This window comes from Eleutherodactylus coqui, chromosome 2, assembly GCF_035609145.1.
Source record: "Eleutherodactylus coqui strain aEleCoq1 chromosome 2, aEleCoq1.hap1, whole genome shotgun sequence".
Taxonomy (NCBI): domain Eukaryota; kingdom Metazoa; phylum Chordata; class Amphibia; order Anura; family Eleutherodactylidae; genus Eleutherodactylus; species Eleutherodactylus coqui.
The window spans coordinates 285,920,470-285,926,469 of record NC_089838.1 but is presented as its reverse complement, the minus strand read 5'-3'; the positions used below and the strand labels follow the sequence as shown (position 1 = coordinate 285,926,469).

General features: G+C 48.2%; 1 protein-coding gene across 2 annotated transcripts in view; it reads left to right on the top strand.

Annotated features, from left to right (window-relative positions):
• The first annotated feature begins 431 nt into the window (after positions 1 to 431).
• The window catches only part of ZMIZ2 (zinc finger MIZ-type containing 2), a 60,203-nt gene continuing 54,634 nt past the window's right edge, over positions 432 to 6,000 (top strand). The window contains exon 1 of one of the 2 annotated variants that reach the window (XM_066593151.1): positions 432 to 540. The gene's annotated coding sequence lies outside the window, so the exon portion shown is untranslated. Of the gene's footprint in view, positions 541 to 566; positions 900 to 6,000 lie in introns of those variants that run through there. The other variant, XM_066593152.1, reaches the window with a different exon arrangement.

Here is a 6,000-nt window from a genome sequence, read left to right as displayed (position 1 = left end):
CGCGTTTGTTTTTGTTTACGTAGATACGCACGGAAACAAGCAGAAGGGCCGAAATACGCAAGAAATGGGCCCCAATCACTGGTCTCCTCTGACAGAAGCGCCGGGTTTGACTCCCCAGTGAGGTAAATATAAAGAACGTTTTTTGTGTTGGAGCCTAATATTATATGTCAGGGTCTTCCCGTGTTGTGGACCATATAATACACATCCTTTAATAATCTCTTTTCACTCATGAAGGGGGGGAAATCTGCAATATGACAATAGTTCCCGGGCGCGAACGGGTTAAAAAGCCTTCCGTCCAGTGACACAATGCACCACCCATCCCCCCTCTCACGCACGTTAGCTGTTCGATGGCATCGGCGCTTTTCTGCTTTAGCCTGGCGCGCTGTGTAGGGGCTGGGAGAGAAGTGGGTGGTGCCAAGTGCGGAGGTGGGCGTGGCCTGGAGCTGTAGAAGAAGAAGGAAGCTCGTGAATATTAATGAGCAGCATTGTGCAATTGGAGATGAGACGGTGAAGCTGGAGAAGAGACGGAGGAGAGAGGAGGTGGGTGATCGGAGCGCAGCATGGGGCGCAGGAGCTGAGCCGCCTGCCAAGGGGGTCTCAGGAGCAGCTCCTTTTAGTGTCAACTTGATTGCTCTGTCTATCTATACATCTGGCTGGCACTTCCCTCTGCCCCTCCCCCACTCATCCTCCCTACACTGCACCCTCTCACTGCATGCACTGCACCTTCCTCACTTCTCTGTGCACTGCATGCTCTGCACCTTCTCACCTTCCTCCTTTGTGCCCTTCCTTTTGGTGCCAGGACTTACCCCCTTGGGCAAGAACCCACCTCCCCATCTCAGAAGACTAGGTGGCATGGGGAGGTGAGAGGTAGCACAGCCTGGTACAGCTTCCTGGGCAAGGTAAGTGTTCGGTGGTGCCAGTCATGTTCTGCTGAGACGTTGGTGATGATGCACTTGATGGTATGGAGTTGGCACAGGTGCCAGGCGCGAAGACTAATGGGAAATGTATGATCAGATGGGAGATCTTGTATGACCGTGCCGGTCTTCTGATTGTTCTTGGCATGCTAGATCTTAATGTATGACCTACTGTACCCAGCAACTTGAAGGTCCCGGTGGTGTCTTGGTCAGCCGAGGGATTATGGCATGGTCACTACCACCGAGCATGCTTGGGGCAACCACTCGTGGTCTTCGGTCAGCAGAAGGATACGTACGATTGACCACTTGGCAGGTGTGTGACTAGATAACTTTGGGTATGACCGAGGGCAACGCGTTTTGGTGTAAGATCAGTTGAAGGATATTTTTAGTCGTTCGCAATATAAGCTGAAGGACTTGGTCAGTCTGCTGGCTAATACAGGGCACGGTCAGGTGAAGGGTAGGTTTGGGATGCTTGATTTTGGTATGTGGTTGTATGATGGATAGATTTGGGGTGCTTGGCTACAATAGGTGGTGAGATAATGGGTGGGTTTTGGGATGTTTGGCTATGATACCTGAGCAATGATGGGTAGGTTTAGGATGTCTGGCTACAACATATGCTCAGATGGTTAGATTTGGGGTGTTTGGCTGCGATCCATGGTCAGATGATTGGTGAGTTTGGGGTATTTGGCTATGATACCTGAGCAAATGATGGGAAGATTTGGAGTGCTTGGCTATGATAGGTGGTTGGATGATGGGTGGTGGAATGACGGATAGGTTTGGGGGGCTTGGCTATGATGGGTGGTGGGACGACGGATAGGTTTGGGGGGCTTGGCTATGATGGGTGGTGGGACGACGGATAGGTTTGGGGGGCTTGGCTATGATGGGTGGTGGGACGACGGATAGGTTTGGGGGGCTTGGCTATGATGGGTGGTGGGACGACGGATAGGTTTGGGGGGCTTGGCTATGATGGGTGGTGGGACGACGGATCGGTTTGGGGGGCTTGGCTATGATGGGTGGTGGGACGACGGATCGGTTTGGGGGGCTTGGCTATGATGGGTGGTGGGACGACGGATCGGTTTGGGGGGCTTGGCTATGATGGGTGATCGGATGATGGGTATGGAGCAGCTCCTGTGGTTTATGGTCAGCTGAAGGATACGGTTCGTTCTCATGGTTACTACAGTGCATGGCCGTGATGGGGCATTTGGTTTTGGGACATTGCCAGCTACAATTTGCGCTAAATAATAAGGTTGGGTCAATTTATATAAATGCAATGATACATTGAAGGATCTGATTGGGTCACTTGGTTTCTACAGTCTATTGTCAGCAGAAGAAACCCATTTGGGTTGACTACCTATGGCCATCAGGTTGTGTTTCTCGGAGTTGGTGAATGGGCATCAGGTGGTCACAGTTATTGTGTATTATAGTTGAGTCTTGAAATGCGTAACTTTGAGAGCTGGTTATTACTCCAGTAGTGAGAAGATGTGAAATGTCATCCGGTGGTCATGTGAGTTATTGTACCTGGGATGCCATTGATTTATTTGGGTATCAGTAATGGAGTGTTCTATGTCCGTCTGATGTACGTGCTGGGAAACTTTCCTTGAAACGCATCCATGAGGTCTCATTCACCCAATGAATGCCTAGAGAGTGCCCTCTTGGTATCTGTCGGGCTGGTATAAGATCTTAAATTCCCCCCCCCCCCCCCCCCCCCCTCCCATCTATACAAAGAAATTGACCTTTTTTTATACCAGCTGAAATATTATACAGTAGTATGGAATAGTATAGTCAACTACAGTATTCCATGCAGAGGCGGCCAGTAACGAACCTACCGGGCGGTACACGTCTTGCTTTAGTATGGTCAATGGATGCCACAATATGGCTATTCGATATCTGCTTTGGAAATATGACAAACGTCTGATTCCTTATTTCAGAACTTGACGATTGCCGTGGGGATGGCTACTCTTAGAGGCCACACAATGATTGGACAACTGTGTAAACCACAGTCTTCCAGGGGGAGCTACTGTCTCCTACAGTTCCTTGCTCCGGTGCAGTAGAGGTCTCAAGTTGGGGCACCCATTTATGCCATCTTCGTGCTCTCAGAGGGCAAAGGCTGTGCTAATACGATAAGGAGCTGTTCTTATTCGATTGACTTGCTCAACTACTTGGGTGGTTATCGACACTGGCTCTTGTAGGTGAGACCTCAGTCTTGGATAACATCTAATGGATCTGCTGATTCAGTTGGGTTGAGAACACTGGCCATACACGTATGATGGCTGTAGGGTCCAAGTATCATTCAGTTCACCTCTATATTCACTGACTTCCCAATGTTTTTTTTTTTTTTGTCTGAGGGAGATGAGCAGCGGCCCGACACTTTTTGCACCACTTGTCTCAAAATGGAACAAAGAATTGACCTGGAAGAAACCCAGAATACCCATGCCCCTTACACTAACCATATCATCTGTTGACTTCCCCGTTAACATGTCCATACATGTATCTACCGTGGCTCCCCCTCCAGACACCTGTGGCAGTGGGGGGAGAAAAGTTTTGAAGTAGGACAGAAGTTGGAGGACTGTTGTGCTGTTCTGACATGTATCTCATTGCTCGTATGACTTTTAATCTAATATCTCTGGATATGTGGAATGTCTCTTGCGGTATGCTCAGCCCTGCTGTACATGGCAGAGGTAGACACTCCGTGTATGGAGAACTTCTTCCCTAGGAGCAATGCTTCAGGTGGAGGATATTGTCCATAACTCGGCATCCGTATCAATGCAACAATTCTTATTTTCTGGTAATCTTTCAGAAAATCGCCCATTTGCAGTCGGAGGTGTACAGTATAGCTCTACACACTGCTATGGGTGCCATGCCACGACTCTGTACCACGCGGAGGTTATTACAAGCCTGTGATGAATTCTTAGATTTAATGGTGGAAACGACGTAGGGATTCCGGTTTCCTGTTCCGTCATGGGGGCAGAAAAAAACGGAATCTCTGCCAAGAAGTGTTACGGAATCGAACAAAGCCCAATGGAACCCCGTTGGCTGTAATGGAGTCCGTCTGTCGTGGCCTACAGCATATTCGTGGCCAAAATGGCTTTTTTGTCTGAGCTTTTGGGATGGACTTATCCTGGAGGCCTCAGAGTCTGATTGGTTTTGCAGTCCGTATTCTATCATTGAAGAATATGACGTTTCTTGTGCAAAGCTGCAACGCTTTATCTATCGCGTCTTTTATATGTGTGTAGAGGCGCTCGAGATGTTCGGTTAATACTTTTTCTACTGATATGAATATATGGATTGAGCTTAGGTATACTTATGCCGTTTTATGTAGGATGGCACATCAGTATATTGGCTGTGCCCCAGCAGGCTTGGACTAGCTTATTGGCTTTTTTTGTACCCCCCCTTTATAGTCCCACTTTACAGTAGTGCCACCCTATGTCACCCGCAGCTATAATTACTCACTCCTGTAAACTCTGCGCTCTCTATGTACAACCTGACTCCTCCCCCCCCCTCCAGCTCCTGCGCTCAGAGTACAGGGTAGCGGAAGCAGGGGAGCAGTCAGGTTGTACACAGAGTGCGCTGTCTGACAGCGGGAGTAAGTATCTATGTTTCTACGGCGGGCCATGGTGTGGGGGTTAGGCAAGTGTGGAGCGGGGCTGTTTGGCTCACTGCCCCCTAGTGGCAGACCTTGCACTTGCTATTGCGGCATTCTATGGAGTTTATGTATCTCATGTCTTTTGACCACCATTGAAACTGTCTTTCGTGATTGACTTGCAAGGTGTCCACTTGCTTCTTGACTTGAATATGTGGTATTTAGAAGTAGGACGTATAATGTCTGGCACGGGAGCATGGCGCAAAGCAGATTTGTTTCTATGCTTGAAACCTCCTACATCTGAATGGGGTTGGTTCTATGACATGTACATGGACTTCTGCAAACCCCATTTGTGTGCATGGGACAGTTGCAGTAATCTGCTGTGTGAATTTTCACCTGAAGAAGGTTCTCAGCCCCATCAGAGCTGCAGAACACATGGACTTGGTTGCTGTAGGTTACATCACTTTTTTTCCATAACTTCCTTCCCCTATGGTGGTAGGGGGGGGGGGAGTGGCTGCGGAGGGTCTTACTTCCCTATATTACTACTAAATGGAGCTCCTGCACTTGTGTCTGTCTGTGGCCTTTTGTGATTCTTGCATTTCCTTGTTATGATGTTTTTAAGTAGCTAAGGAACAGGTCTTGACAACGCTGAGACCAAACTGTCACCGCAGGCTCTCCTGAAGTCTGGCAGATCCGCTTTTCGGTTTAGCACTGACCATAGACATTGCATGGAAATCTGCCTTTGCACATCACAGCCAATCGAATTTAAGCTCTCATAATACTTTTTTTTTATGAGACCTCAAAGCAGGGAAACGATTTGCTGTTATGATCAACTTGTTCCACTTTACTTTTGCACTAGGTTTGATAAATCTATATTAATGAACTGATCAGGTTATAAGGAAAAAAGCCCAAGATGGGCAAATGGAGAAGTTAGATTTAAGGGACGTGATCGACCGTTCTAGAGTGATGGTTTTATAAAACTGGATATTTGGAATTAACCTGCTTATCTGGGGTAGCGTATTCCAGAGAACTGGTGCAGCTTGAGAAAAGCCTTGGAGCTGGGAGTGGTTAGGTTTGGATTATGGTGGATGTTAGGGTTTTTTGACTCTGGGCAACTGTCGGAGCTTCAGCATGGGCACCATAAGGAGAGAACAGATCTGCACAGCACCACAATGTGTTATTCTGAAACGCTGCAGGGGTTTTTGGAACAAATACACTTTCAAGTTTGCTTGTTTGACTTCGGAACGGAGCTCTCAAGTCAGAGACAGGCCGCTCGACTTCTCCCCGCCTGCAGCATGTTGACAGGTTTCTCACTATACATAAGCAGGGAGAGGAGCTCTCAGTCAACATGCTGCGGGCAGAGAGAGCCTGGTGCGGCCTGCCTCCTTGACTCAAGAGCGCCAGTTCCCAAGTCGAACAGGCAAACTTCATAGTAAGTTTATTATGAAACTCCATAGTGTTTCAGAATAACGCCTACACGGGGACACAGTGCATGTGTATTCTGGG